The sequence below is a fragment of the Orbicella franksi genome, chromosome 12 (assembly GCF_964199315.1).
Source record: "Orbicella franksi chromosome 12, jaOrbFran1.1, whole genome shotgun sequence".
NCBI classification, from domain to species: domain Eukaryota; kingdom Metazoa; phylum Cnidaria; class Anthozoa; order Scleractinia; family Merulinidae; genus Orbicella; species Orbicella franksi.
The window spans coordinates 5,850,084-5,866,261 of record NC_138156.1 but is presented as its reverse complement, the minus strand read 5'-3'; the positions used below and the strand labels follow the sequence as shown (position 1 = coordinate 5,866,261).

General features: G+C 38.2%; 1 long non-coding RNA gene across 1 annotated transcript; it reads left to right on the top strand.

The window, feature by feature from the left end:
- The first annotated feature begins 3,929 nt into the window (after nucleotides 1–3,929).
- Nucleotides 3,930–16,176, top strand: LOC145462723 (uncharacterized). Its single transcript, XR_014041244.1, has 3 exons — nucleotides 3,930–5,434; nucleotides 6,944–7,031; nucleotides 14,534–16,176. It is a non-coding gene; the product is annotated as an uncharacterized LOC145462723 (long non-coding RNA).
- The last annotated feature ends 2 nt before the right edge of the window (nucleotides 16,177–16,178 follow it).

Genomic DNA, 16,178 nt, shown 5'->3' with positions numbered 1-16,178 from the left:
GGGGTATAGAGTTTTTAGGAGTATGTGTATTCTAGTTCTTCCTCTTGGCCCGAGAACTATGGGATCATCTGTTCGCACCCGAGATGCATGGGACTGTATGTATGGGACCATCTATGCCCAAAATTGTAGGGAGGCTATGTTTTTTAAAGTGGCCGTTGTCGAGAGGTGAGGGCTAGTGGGAGCTGGTACTGTACTCGTGGTTCGCACATGTCGTACCGTTAATTTTGTTCAACGGATTGATAGAGAAAAATTGACATTCGCAATCTAGTGGGTTTACGGAGGCGGCTGAATACCGGAGGTGAACAGGATTGCAGCTAGCCTGTGAATGCGGTTGCCTCTGCGCGGATACCATGTAACCCAGCAAACACTGAAAAGGTCATTTATTTTTTTCCCCAAGATCTGAACCTATTAGGGGAAGAAAAAAACGCGCCGCAAAACTTGATGCTGGCACTTTCATGGTATTCCTTTCAACAGTTTCCTAAAATCAAACAAACAAGCAGTCTACAAGCGTTCTACATTTATAATGTTCGCAAGAGGATGAGCCGAAGTTTTTTGTGTCTTGTTGAATAACTAAATCTTAAACTCTTTGATAATGGTGGAATTTGGTGATCCACAGTTTTTGGGCACGGCTTGCCCTCCCCGGCCCCACCTCCTCCACGTGCTGCGCAGACAGCCCCTCTCCCTCTCCTCTCCCTCTCCTTTCCGTCTTCCAACCGCTTTTTCCCTCTGATCTTTGCGGGCGCAGTTCGTCTCCGCCATCTTGCACGTGTGAAAGGTAAATAGTGGAAAATTGTGTTTACCGTAATTTCAAAGGTTTGTCCAAAGGCTTGCATCAGTGCGTTGATGTTACCTGATCTGAGGCATAAGCTAAATTTCTTTACTTTTTCAGTTTTTTTTTTTGCATGTTGAAGCCATATCGTGGAATGAGGAGATGTTGTGTTTGAAGACCTCCGGAAGAATGGACGTATAAGGTATGCTTTTTAACTACCTTTGATATTTAACTGAGAGCTACCAGACTAGGTAATAAGACAGGACGTGAACGTGACATTTGTGCCCATCAGAGATTATTCTGCGTTATCAGGGATAAATAAACCAACAAACCTTAAGCGCAGTATTTGTTGAGATGTCCCCATTAGAGATGAGTCTGTTTACATCAAGCTGATTAGGTAACTTTTAAGTTACCTAATAAAGCTGTAATATTTGACTTTTAAAATCAGAATTGTCACTTGTTCCTCTGTTTGGATCTGCTACAGGTCGTATTTTGTACAGACTCTTGGTTATTAGATAATTTATAAAGGGAAGCAAAAGAGGCTCTTGTTTGGATCATGTTGGTGTATTTGATTTGCAGACTGCAGACTGCAGACTACATTTAAAGCTAAATGGCACTCCGGTTAGTCTGAATATTACTCAGGTTAGCCTGAATAGTCCTCACATTAGCCTGTTTACAGTGTTTACGTTTTGCTTTCAAAAATGGAACATAGTTGTATTATGCAGCTATCAATGTTATGCCTGAGGGGGGGGGGGGGGGGTGAAAGCCACGGGATAGGGTGGGGACTTTGATCAGAAACAAAAATTTGGAATCAAACTTCCTAACCCTTGGGATAAGATTTCAATTCAAAGTTCCTCACCTTGGGAAAAGGTTTTGAGTTCTAAGTTACCCACCAGACCGAGAATTTCAAGCCATCTGAAGTAAAGAATATGTGCTTGCATTTGACAAGACTTTTTCATTGATCATGCTGCTCCAGTGAAAGGCAGTGGGGAGGCTCTGCTCTCTTTATGTATAAAATTTATATACTAATAAAGCTGCGAAAACAAGCTTCAATTTGACTTTGTTTTCTTTAATAATTTGCACTCAGCTGATGAATTCACAAGCCCCAAAATATTACCACTCACTATTCTAGAGTCAACATGTACTGTCATTCTAGTTTTTCATAGAATCTAAAAATTTCAATTATGAACGTTAAAGTTCATCTTGGTTCATTCTTCAAGCCATTATTGGCCCTCTTGCTGTAGTTTCAACAAAGTGCAGTACTCTTCAGTGAATTTAAAAAGTTTAATTTTACCTTTCGTTCTTCCAGTTTATTGCAACTGGAATTTATCTTAGCGTGGAAAACATGCTCGAACTCCTGGGAATTCTGGGTACTTTCAAGATGGTGGAACACTTGTGTTCAAGCTCCCCGCATTCAAAACCCTTGTCGCTTTCGTCATTTTAACATTGTTCAAACTTCCCGACCCTGGGGCCAGCATTTTTTAGCATTGTTCAAACTTCCCGATCCCGGGGCCAACATTTATGTCAAAGTTTGCTAAAATTCCCCACGTGGGGTGCACACAGACATTCAAAGTGCCCACCTCGTCCCTTGGTTCCCCCCTCGGGCATAACACTGATAGCTGCATTAGTTAAAAATTCTGCAGTTTGCAGTCTGCAAATGTCATACACCATGATCATGTGTACCAAAGGCAACCACAATAGAGTGTCAACCAGTGTATAATATTTCCAGACCTCAGTTGCAGACTACACTTAGCCCTAAATAGCGCTCAGTTTAGCCTGAATAGTGCTCAGGTTAGCTTGTTTTCAGTTAGCTTTCGGTAAAAGAAATGAAAGTACAATATTGGATTAAAAATCTCCAGTCTACAGTCTGCTGTCTACAGTCTGCAATCTGCAGATGTCATACACTGAGTGTCGAAGGATATCAGTGATCAACATTCAATCAAAATTACCCTACAAGGGTTGGTACAGCTACATGCAGACTACTCTAAACTGTGGAAGAATTCAAAATGGCAGGAACCAAAAGCGTCTTCTTTTTTTCAGTAACTTCACCCTTGTACGTGTTATCTCCCTCCTTAGGTTTTAGGACTTTGTTTGTCTAAACATCCAAATGCCATTTTCTCCTGAAGCAATACAACACAAGCTTGGCTTACATGTAGTTGTAGAACCAGCTAGGAAAGCAGACTTTTAGTGAAGAAGTGATAAGTTCTCCGATCATTAAGCACCTTGTTTAAGTTTACTATGATACAAATAAACTTTAGTAGATGTTTTAATTTTAGCAATAGGAATAAGCTTAGCCCCAATTCTATATGGATTTATTTTAAAAGTCATTGCTGTGGTCCAAGAAAAATTACTAGGGGCCTAGAGGTGCCCAGCACTTCAGCTTATATGAAAAAAGTAAGTTTTTCCAGTTGCCCAAAGGCAGAAGTTAGTCACCTGTGGCACCTGGGCACTTCTAGAGCACAGCCCTGGAAGTACAGTTTGATGGCATGAAAAATATTAGCTAAAACTTTCCAAATGCACAGCTACTCAAACTACAGGCAGAAGATCCAATACAAAACTAAAAATTTCTCAACAACAAACACTTTGTGCTTGTTTCCTGGTCACTGCTTCAGGGGGTGTCTGGAAAACCCGAATTGCGAATAGCAAATAGTTGCAAATAGCGAATAGTCCCAAATAGTGCGAATAGTCTTGAATAGTACGAATTGTGGCGAATAGTGACGAATAGTCGTCAATAGTCACCACTTTAGATCTAATATCCTGCATTAATTAATTATCCAAATAAGCAACAGAATTTCTGTGAATTTATTACCTTTTCTTCTCCAGACTCAGGCTAGGGCTGTCCATCGCTGACATTAAGAAAACAGAAAACACAAGGATAACCTAATATAGATGTAATTACGCTTTTGCAGTGGTTAAAACAGAAGAAATTACGTTTAGAAACACCTTTTGTCCTGTTAAGCATCTGTGCTTTTTAGCGGGAAAATCCCATCCTATGTTTCTGCAAGGTTGACTGCAAGATACTGGGTACCCTATTTGCTACAATTTGCCACTATTCGAGACTGTTCGCCACTATTTGCACTATTTGAGACTATTCGCACTGTTCGTACTATTTGCTATTCATTATTCGGAACTATTCGCTGTTCGCTATTCATGACTATTCGCTATTCAGATTTTCCAGACACCCCTGCTTCAGGCGACAACCGTGTGGCAACTTGATGACTATGGTGACACTGCTGTCTGTTAGAGCTTAATAATGACTTTGTGTCAAAGAATCAATATTTTCCAATTAATTTTTTTTTTCATATTTTTTTTGTAAGGTCTCAACGTGGTCTATCTGAAAATTAAGAGAAATCTTGATCTTTAAAATTGCCAATTTAACCCTTTGATACCAAACTTTCGCCAAAAATACCGTTTTTAACTGTTTAGTCAGGGTTTTTGGCTGCCATGACACTAAACAAGCTTAGTAAGTTTTGCTAAGAGAGCTTTTTTTACCAAAAGGAGAGATTTTTCGAGGATTACGTACAAAATTGAGCAATATTTCAACTCCGGGCATGCGCATAAGCCAAAATTTGGACTTTTTTTTGCCATTAACCGTTCTCAATATTGTTTGTTGCCCCTTTCCTTTCTTTTTTTCTCGGCCCTTTTACTCGGCTACTGTTTGCATTGCATGTTCTTTCTGGCTGCCGTGAAAAGTTGGATGTTAATTACGGGCGAAGCCTAGAAATGGACCTTGATCAATCATAGGCTTAGTGGACCATTTTACCACCGTTTTTGCACCAAAACTGATAAGTTAAACATTGTTTTTCGATTTGCGATGTCAGAATGTCATCGATATCTAAACCTGACCATTGTACGGAAAGGCCTAGCCTAGTCTACTATCTGCTTATCAAGAATATCTGATGACATTGAAATTGATGATGTCACAAGTGATACAAAGAGCACAACCATTAATTACGCATATGTGTGTAATTGGGGCTCAAAGGGTTAACAAATAGATTCCATGTTGCTGTGCATCTGTTCAGTAGTAGATCGCAGATGAGATCAAAATGCGGTAAAAAATATATGGTGCACGAGACGATAATTGAGTGTGTCACTGATGTTCTTACCACATTTTGATGTCTTCTGTGATCTTTTACTGAACAAGCACATGGCAACATGGAATCCGTTTTAACCACTGGAGAAGCTAAGAAGTGTTTTAATAGGCCCATTCAATCAAAAGTAAGAACTAATCAAAATGCAAGAATAATTTGACTTACATAATTTAGATTATATGGACAACTGAAGCAAAACTGTCAATGGTTAAAGTTCTATTGGTTCTAAAGTTAAATAGATCAGTCTGGGGGTTATGAGACAATACTAAAACAAACATTGAGTTCCCAGGGTAATAATATTATAATTGTTAAATGGGAATTGGCTGAACCAGATAGCTATGTTTTTTTAGGTGCACACCTGTGTGCTTCAATTTAACTTGATATATTAGGCAAATCAATCAGTTTGACCTTTAAAACTAATGTTGTTTTTTGTTTGATCAAGGGTCATCTGCAACACTGGGAAGATAAGAGGAGAGGGATTGGGACTTACATGAAGACCCCTAACATTTCTGGAGACTCAAATTAAGCATCGTATCTTAACGATCACTGAGCTGGACTATCAGACAGCAGTATGGTAAGTGCATATATTGGCCAGTGATCACAGAGGTTACTGGGAACATTTCAGTTCTAGATGTACAATATGACAAAAAAGATTAGTCTAACATCAGAATCACACTAACAAGATATTATCTAAGAAACTTGTTTAGGAACTTGGATGATTTGCATGTACCAAATGGACCTTTTGAACAAGAAATATGTGTATAATGAAAGAACTGGCCCAGATTGGGATTGGTTCTACCCAGCAAATTCTCTTTCTGAATTTTTTGATTGGTGAAGCAAAGAATTGGTCACACACACACACACGCACAAAAAAAAAAAACAAGTTACAAGATAAGACTCCTTTTTTGGAGCCTGGACTGTCTGCATGTGCTGAATGGATCTTGAGCTTTGTACAAGAGATGGGTGTTAGAACTGACCTGTAAAAGGGTGGTTCCACCGAGCAAATTCTCTTCCTGAGTTTTTTGATCTGTGAGGCAGAGACTTAGTCCCACAAAAAAGTTGAAAAATTAGGGCTTGTTTTGGAACCTGGACTGTCTTCATAGGGTGAATGGATCTTGAACTTTGAACAAGAGATGGGTGTAAGAACCGACTTGTAAAAGGGTTGGTTCCACCTAAATTCTCTTGGACCTCACTTTCTTGATCTGTGATGTAGAGGCTTGGTCCCACAAAAAAGGTGAAAAATGAGAACTTGTTTTGGAACCTGGACTGTCTGCATGTGCTGAATGGATCAGTTGAGCTTTGTACAAGAGATTTCTTGGGTAAAAGAACTGACCTGTAAAAGGGTTGGTTCCACCCAGCAAATTCTCTTCCTGAGTTTCGTGATCTGTGAGGCCCAGACTTGGTCCCATAAGAAACAGGTGAAAAATAAGAACTTGTATTGGAGTCTGGACTGTCTTCATGCACTGAATGGATCTTGAGCTTTGTACAGGAGATGGGTGTAAAGACTGACCTGTAAAAGAGTTGGTTTCACCCAGCAAATTCTCTTCCTGAGTTTCTTGATCTGTGATGCAAAGACTTGGTCCCACGAAAAAGATACAAAATAAGGACTTGTTTTGGAACCTGGACTATCGAATGGATTTGGGCTTTTGCAAGAGATGGGTGTAAGAACTGACTTGTAAAAGGGTTGCTTCCACCCAGCAAATTCAGATTCTGTGAAGAGCCCAAAGATTGTCTACGTAGGAGGTTAGAACAGAAATGTAGTTACCCATTTATACTCCTAGGCTGAGACAGCTGCTTTCTGAGAGTAAAGTGTCTTACCAGAGTACACTGGCCAGGTTCCTTGGGTTAGGAACCATTTAGCACACCATGCCAGCCATAGATCCTTTGCGTAAATGGCGCCTAAATTTGAATGACAATAGTTTATACATCCTTAACCTCGTACTCATGTTTCAAGACAAAGGATTTTTTTACATGAATGTGAGGCTAAGGATGTATAAGTATTGTTATTTAAATGTGGGCGCCATTTATTCAAAGGGTCTATTAATCATTTGATCTTAATCTTTCTGGTCTTTCTCTTTGTGAGGTGGAGACAAATCAGGACAAAGCAAGAAGAGGATGAACACATTCACCATCATTCAAGATGGATGATCTTATCGCAGTCCAGGAACCAGGTAAACACGTGGTCTTGTGCACAAAACGTAAGCTGGCTCAGATTCTTAATTATCCTCCTGAAGTTGGATATGAGCGCACTCTTGACAACTGGCACAGCTTTCTAAATTCCATACTATTTTTCGATTAATCTACATTGAAAGGAGCTATATTGGGTCTGTTTAATTATCTTTAGTTGTTTCACTGTGATTTCCTTCGTTTCGACATGCTCCGAGTAAAATATAATAGCCGAACGCTCGCATGTGAACAAAAACATTTAGGTGTGTCTGACTAGGGCCCTTTAGGTAGAATTTTCTGTCGTTCGCTGATTCTTTTCGGGAGGGTGGAGTAAATAACTATAATAATTTTTCAGCGGATTAGCTGCGATTGAATCTCGTTTTCATTCACTTTTCTTATGATAACATAACTCAGGAGAAAATGCGTGAAAAACTAATCAAAATATAAAAACAATCCCCTTGTTTTTTCGAGTTATGGGAACGCGAGGCACAAGCGAATGTTTCCACGTCTTTTTCGTGTTCGTCAAACTTCACAAGTGTTTCTGTAATTTGATAGAAACACGAAAAAAGTGTTTTATATTTCGTTGCGAAAATGTTGCGAGAGTAAGAGGAAAATTGTTCGTTTGTTTCGGTTGATCAAAATGTAAATTTTCTTTGCCCGTGCCTTCATTGTTCTATAGGGCCTTGGTCACTTGTGGTCACGTGACAAAGCAAACGCCGCGATTGCCGTTTGAGAATGTTATAAACGTTTTGAAATAATTTAAGAACTATGGCTCCTTCTGTGAACACAAAAAATAATAGTCTTCCAAGGTGGATATTTTGGTAACCTTGCTTAGCTGCTGTCAAATAATTATAAATTTAATCCGGTGGAATTATTCATACCTTCATCTCAATGCTGATTTACCGCTCTGACTGAGTTGACTTGTAGTCAGTCCGAGAAATTACTAGTCAACCACGGACAGTCCCTCTTTGTTTGTTTATTTTTATGATTTTTTTTTTTAATTCTATCTCAATTTTGAAAGGGGTACAAAAGGTAAACAAGCGCTTCCATTGAAAAAAAAAAAAAAAAAAAAAAATATAAAAAGGAAAGAAAAAGGAAAAAATAAAAGATCCGTGTTGTATTTGAACCTGTGACCGTCTTGAATTCCGGATTGTAAAGCGACAGTGATCTCCACTAAACCACGCAGTACGCATCTGGTTGGTGACACAAATAATTCATCAAATATCACAGCTTCTGCCTATTTAGCATTTGAATGCTGCAAGATTTTTTGTGAATATGTCATTGATATCTTGAAAGTTTTAAATTCAGAACCAAGGATGAATTTTGGCCTAAATTATGCGTTTGCAATTTAACAAAATTTTGCGGCTTTCAAAAAAAGTACGATTGGAAATGGTTCCTGGTCGTCGCCTTTCGTGACACTTCCGATCGTTTATCGACATGAAGGGGACTATGTTATATACACGTAAGCGCATGAGAGATTCGGTGCACCCGACAGTGTAAACGACAGAATCATTTCCGAGAATTTACGGCCGCCATTAATTTTCCTTGTTCCAAGTCTTGGTCGAGAATTTGAGTAAATGACGTCATTTACTCAAAAATACCACACAGGTTAAAATTATAATAACAAGTAGTAGAATTCTACTAGTATACTAATGCAAATGCTGCAATCTGATTGGCTGAGCTACTCGTATACTATACAACAACAACAACAACAACTTTATTATGACTTGCATATTTACAATTTTACAGAAATATATGCACATTAAGTTAAAAAAGCTTGACAGTAGTAACAGCGCGAACCCGCAGATAGCCTGGGCTAATCTAGGCGGGCCACATCTATATTGATACTAGACCATTAATACATAAATAAGATTGTTATGCAACTACTTATAGGAGGATTTACAAAACCGTTTAATACAAGTATACTTAAATATTTTGATTGACACTAGGAGCTGTGATTTTCTAGAGATAAACTAAACTATGGGTTGAAATTAATCAGGAACTAAATTTAACAACTTGAGTCAGGGTGTCGACTTCAACAGAGTCATCCCTATCTGAAAGAGTCTCGAATAAAAATCTACGAATTTTTTTCTTAAAGATTGGTTTAGATAAATCTCCCCAGTCTGGAGAAATTTGATTCCATAATATCGCTCCAGTTCTTGAAAAAGAGCGTTTGAAAATTTCCGACTTAAATTCTTTCCGAAGATAATTCCCTTTTGCGGCATGCCTTGTGTTGTACCCATGAATTTCATTTGACCTAGTGAAAAGAGCTCTGATAGGCGAAGGGGCTATTTTTTTCCAAATATCATGCATGAGATTCACAATCGCGTCAAAATATATCATATTTACAGGTAAAATCTTTGATTGAATGAAAAGAGGAATAGCATGAGCATCACTGGACGCAAAATAAATCAGTCGAAGAGCTCGTTTTTGGAGAACAAGTAGTTTGCCAATGTATGACTTCGCTGCCCGACCCCATACACAAATCCCATAGGATAAATATGAGAGAATAAGCGAGCGATAAATCATTAAAAGGGTTTCAGTTGGAACAAAGTGTCTTAGTCTGGCTAGAATTCCAATAGTCTTACTTATTTTCAATGAGATAAAGTCGATATGGTGCTTCCACTTTGGTTACAATCAAGAAGAATTCCCAGAAATTTCACAAAATCTTTACGATCTAGAGAACAGAACTCATTGGCACTGTTATCATACATTTTGATACTAATTTCCTTATTAATCTTCTTCTGGCTCGGACAAAAGATAGAGTAAGCTTATTTAGAATTAATCACTCTGAAACTTTACTCAACTCTGAGTTAACTACCTGTTCAAGTACTTTTAAATTTTTGCGAGCAAATAGGATAGTGGTGTCGTCCGCAAGAAAGAAAGAAATTTAATTTATCAGAAGATTTATGATATAAATAAGAAGTAAGAGAGGACCCAACACAGACCCCTGGGGGACGCCACAAGGATTTAGTTCTTTAGGTGAGACATGCCCATCGATTGGGGTTACTTGGGATCTTCCCTTAAGATAGGATGAGAACCATTCTAGTATAATTCCCCTGATTCCATAGCGGTACTACTTATCTAATAGAATTTCATGATCAACCGTGTCAAACGCCTTTTTCAGATCGATAAACACTCCAGTAGAGAACATCCCATTGTCCATGTTGTTTTGGATCCTATTTACTGTATCAATTAATGCATGCTGTGTGGAGTGTTTCTCTCTAAAACCGTACTGTGGCTCATAAAACAGACGATTTATCTCAAAGAACGATTTTAAACGCTTGTACATTAGTCTTTCAAGGATTCTGTTGAATATAGAGAGCAGCGATATAGGACGATAATTATTGGGGTCGGTATCCTGACCACTTTTGAAGACAGGGACCACTTTAGCTAGCTTTTTTACTAGGAAAGGTTCCCTCAAGGATCGAAGCATTCATTATTTCCATTAGTGGTTGACTAATAAAACATTTTCCAACTTTTGAAATACTACTGAACGGGGCGCGAGCAAACTCCATGTGACTTGTTCGAAGGTAATAGCGATATCTCCGATTCTACTTAACCAAGAGTGAAAGAATCGAAATAAAAGGTCTTTGGATTATTAACAAGAAATTCCGAAAAATGGCGTTCCGAGTGGGGTAGCTTAGCAGCTAAAGCTGCTCCACATGAAACAAAGTGTTTGTTCAGAATGGAAGGTAATTCCTTCTGATGGTAAATTAAACGACCGCTGCTTTCATCCTGTAAGGCAGGGATTTTTTCCTTTTTTTTCCTTCCGCGATTAATGCCGGAGTTCACTTATACCTGCCCAGGTCTTTTTCATGCTGGAAATATTCCATTGAAAATAGTTATGGAAATATTGTTTCTTACTTAGTCTAATTAGAGTTGCAATTTTATTTCTATATAGTCTATATTGATCTTTAAAGTTAGAATGGTATAGGCTGTTCTTAATTTTGATTGATTTCCTTTTACCCTTGGTAATCCATGCTTTAGAAAGTTGTCTTGCTCTGCGTTTTGAGACAGTTTTAAAAGGCTCGTGGGTGTTAACTGTCTTGTTGAGTTTGTTGTAAAATTTTGAAAACAATTTATTGGTATTCATATTTGGTGGAGAAATTATTTCATTCCAGTTGATATTTGAGACCTCCGCTAAAAATTCAACTTCCGAAAAGTGCGAAAAATCACGGGCTTTTTAAATCCGTTAACACTCCTTTTCATTAGGTTATTTGACATTACACAGAACTGCGAAAAGTGATCACTGATATCTGAAATTATATTACCACAGGATAAGAGATTGGTCGTATTATTTACGAGTATGTTATCAATTAGGGTAGCGGAATTTCCGTAAACTCGTGTAGGTTTATCTATTAAGGGGATAAAAGAATAGCTCTGTAACGAAAGTAGAAAATTATGCGCATAATTGCAGCTTTCAGATTTGAGGAGGTCGATGTTGAAGTCGCCAGCTATGTAAACAGTTTTCTCAGACATTAAACCGTTCAACCGTTTCATTAAAATAAGAAAGAAAACTCTCCGGAGAATTGTGTTGTCTGTCCAAAACGCCACAAATAGCATTCTTTTTGTTTGGAACAAGAATTTCTATCCATTAAGCCTGGAACACCGGATTAGACGTTCTTTCAACTACGGTGTAATCAAGATTCTCATTGATGTAAATTCCCAAACCTCCAGCAGACAGAGGTGTCGGGACATACTCAAAAACATAGCCACTAATGTTTGGATTAAAATCAATTTCCTTTAAATTCGTTATTCTGGTTTCAGTTAATACAATTATACTGAACTGAAAATCTAATTCGCTAAGCAAGTGAGTTTGGAGACTTTCAAGATTTCTTTTAAAGCTCCTAATATTATTGTGGAAAATAGAGAACCCGCCATTTTTACAATGAGAGCTATGCAAAGAGCATTTGTGGTTATAAAATCTATTTGGGGAATAATACAAACTTCGAATGTGTTCATTGAGGATGTTAGAATAGGGGTTGATCGAAGTATCTATGCCTGTATTTAGAGACAAAAGGTCGAGATCATATATACAGTGCAATTTCTTAAGGCAAGTATTAGGTGTGCGAGAGATTGAAGCATTGTTATTGAACAGGCCATGGGCGACAGCAATATTTACACCATAATAAGGTAATTCGCGAAAAAGGTTTCTGTTCACATTAATTTTCCTAGAGACTTGTCGATCAGAAGCCATCATAAAGGATAACAGACACCTTATTGGAGTGTCAGCCATTAGAGTGCAGTAGCTGTCGATCGTCCTCGAAATGCGACTTTTTTTATCGTTTTTCCGAAGTTTTGGAAGAAAGTTTAGATGTAAATAGATAATTAAATTCCCGAGACGACTGAAAAAAAGGAAATTGACGGTTTCTTGACTTTAAAAACTTGAAATTATTGAAAAACCGGGTGCGCGCGCGCAAACAACTGCAAATTACCAAGGGCAATTCAATACGTGCGATTTTGTTAAAGCCTGAAGTTCAATAATGTGGCCTCATCAACTATCACCTCATAGAAATCTCGAGCTCATAATCTAATTGTTAATTAGTGTAGAAAAATTGCACGAATATAAAAGCCAAAGTTTTCGTTATTCTTTATGGGAATTGCTGTGCTAATCGTTATTATAATTTCAACACTTGCGGTATTTTTGAGAAAACGACGTCATTTACTCCAATTCTCAACCAAGACTTGGAACAAGGAAAGTTAATTGCGGCCGCAAGTTTTCGGAAGGAAAGGTCCAAAAAAGTGAGTTCTCATGTTCGTAATAGATTGAAATTTGGCAACATAATTAGGAAAGACCCATTGTGTACGAAAATGGATGTCGAGAATTTGATCATAGGGACCCTTTAATCTGCTGTGTGTATTTCAACAGATCTTTGCATCCTTCATCATTTCTTTTTCTGGCTGGTGGAATTCTGCGACATGATCGGGGCTTGTCGAGCCTAGTCAGCTAGTGTGCGGTGGACCAAGACAATTGGTCGGGGCTCGCACGCTCTTCAACCAATTAGGAAATGTCACGAGAGTCACGTCAGTGAAATAAGCACCATCTTGATTTTGGATGACTCGGCCCCAAGCGTCAACGCAGTAGTTAGTCGCGACAAAAAATCGGCTAGTGTGCGGCAGTTACTATTTTTTATGTTTTTTTTTTTTTTAACAAAATTATACACAACAAGCAAGCATGGCCCAGTACTTTAGTTTTTGGTTGTGATTCATTCTCCGGCACACAGCTTCCACACTTCCCCTCGGAACAAGCTACTTCATTCATTATTCTTAAGACAATAGATCACTAAAAAGTCACAAGTATACAATCAGCCTTAAAATAAGAGAGGAAGCGGGTACAGCGATTACATCGGCCCAATGAAAATAGAGGTTTCAGAAATATAACGTCTTACTGTGGTGTCTTGAGCTTCGTCTAACGAGCTCTCGTGTGTGTGCTACCCTTCATGTTAAGCTATTACTTCTTTTAAATACCGTAAATCTTTGAATTAGCGCCCGGGCGCTTATTTCAAATTTAGGAGAAGACGGGGGGCGCATATTCGAGTGGGGCGCTTATTGGAGGGGGGAGGCGCTTATTTAATTTTTCCTAAATCGTAGCCTGACATGATCATTTTTTTAATATATCATCTGCGCGTAAACACCAACATAAGCTGTTTATTGACGTAAAAAGCTTATCCTAAAGCTTAAATCGCGGCACCGTTAGTACTTAACGTGTTCACTAAAAGTGTTCACAAACTGAAACAATTTACAAATCTTATACTACTTGACGAAAAGTATACACCCTTTGTCTCATTACTCGTCCACAAAATGGGGGGGGGGGGAGGGGAGCGCTTATTCCAGGGGGGCGGTGCGCTTATTTTAAATTTCGGCTGATAGGAGGGACTCTTATTCGAAGGCTGCGCTTATTCCAGGGGGGCGCTAATTCGAGGATTTACAGTATTTAATGAATTTTTAAGATTAAGAAGTATTTACCGAATGGTGCTTCAAGGAGCTGTGTCACGAGTCTAAGCCAAATTTTGACATTCGAGAAATGGCCACCAAATTGAGTGAAATATAAAAACAACCATTTAAAGACAGTGAAGAAATGATGTCAGTAGCAACATTACAATATAAGAACGCTGTTTTAAAGGCCTATGGAATTGTGCCTTCGAAAGGAAATTTCTCAAAAACCTATATTGAAACGGATTGCGATATGGGTTTCTGAAAAACTGTTAGACATGAACAGTTTTTAAACTTAATCTCGTTTGTTTGTCACTTTTAATTATAACGCCCAGGAATTTGTTTGTAATGAAGCTATGGTTTTGTAAGTTAGATATATGGCGTTTAGATCTATAGTGTTTCATAGCGAGTATTTGGCTAAACGAAATAATATAGACCAAACTCAACTGTGACACAGTCCCTTTTGTGTCATCTTTTGTTTGTTCGTAATGAAACGACAAATTATTGGTAAAATAGTGATAGGCAATATTGCTGTAACTGAGTTCTGAGAAGTTGTTTTTATTTATTCCAGGTGGGACGCTTTTTCAGTCACGAAGAGCAGCTGAGGCCTGGGTAGACTGTTAATAACCTCAAGATGAATTGATCATACACCATGGTGATGCCTGAGAGTGACTAGTCGATAGGTTTTATATGTCTACCGAATAGTGTATGTACCGGTGACAGGTTAGATATCTCTTACTTCTAAGAAATAGTTTTTGCAATCGGACTGTGTGGCAAACAGTATTTCGGTGGAGTCATGACACTATAGTCGAATTACCTACCAAAAGAAGGAAACTTGAAAACCGTAAGGGGAAAAACCCGGCTGGCTACCTCAAAGAAAAAAAATAGGCTTTCATTTTAGCCTGGTGAAAACTCGCAGGATAAAATTAGTGTCGAATTTTTTTTTCCTGCGTTGCAAGTTTCAATGGCTCCTTGTGAAAGAAAAAAGAAAATTTCAATTTTCTTTACTTCACTGTTCCCAATCGAGTAGGGACAAAAATTGCTCCTGTGCCGATGAATTTATTTGGTTTGTAAGCCGCGGCAATGAAAAGGATGACGCATTTTCTCACCAAAAGTTAATGTTTACGATCTGGAATATCCGCGAAGTTCATAGTCATTCAAATTGTTTATTCCAAAAACAATGCAAATGGTAATTTTATCGAATGTCATTCTGTGATCATTATAATTTACATGTTACTGTTGTTGTTTACGTACAGCGCGGCTAGCTTAAAACCCTTCAATCTTTCGTACTTACTTTTTGCAGCAAATCGCGAATAGAAGTTTCTAAGTTTATTTAGACTTAGGGGCAGTTATATGTTGAAAGAATTTTTAAATCTTCTACAAGTCTATTAATTATTCGTAAACTTTGTAGTTGTCGAAGGAAAACAGCGACGGTATGTAATTGTTTTATTTTTCTCAAAGGTTTAGTAATATAACTCTGTCGCGGGTCATTAGGTCATAATCTAGTTCCACATATTGTGATTATCGCGGTAACTCAAGAAGGTTGTAGCCATTAGAGGAAAATAACACAGGGTTCGTAAATGAAGGTTTTATTATGATCATAACATCTTCAGAATATGGCGGAGGTAAGAAGACGAAGAGTTACGGACTTAGCGTGTACGTGTACACTGTTGTTCATTGAACGCGAAAGATTTGTACTGTAATCTTAATCTTTATTGGTTTTTGTCTACTGTAGTATTACAAAATAAATTGACTTTATCATGTTACAAACTTGTGTCAGTTTACTGAAAACCATGTTACAAGGCTCTTTTGCAGATGCCGTACAAATGACGAGTAATAGACAAGAAAATTTTCAATCTTGGAAGGAAGGCAAAAATTGATGTGGAACACCGCCACCTCCGCGCCACCACCACTAACTAGCATTTCTTTTATAATTATAGCAAGAGTTTGGTCTACCCATCCTTGTGGTACAGTAGCCTCTAATACACATGCGTACTAGGTGAGTGTCCCAGTTACAAGACACCTAATGTACTGTACGTCGTGACTGTAAGTAACTTATAAGTTCGTGTCGGTTTAAAACGAAGTTCAAACCTCGGGTTTCCCGACACGGAGGTATCAGTTACTTGTAAGTCGTGACTGTAGGTAACTAATAACTTCGTGTCGGGTAACCCGAAAAAACTTCGGATTCCCCAACACGAAGTTATCGGTTACTTAGT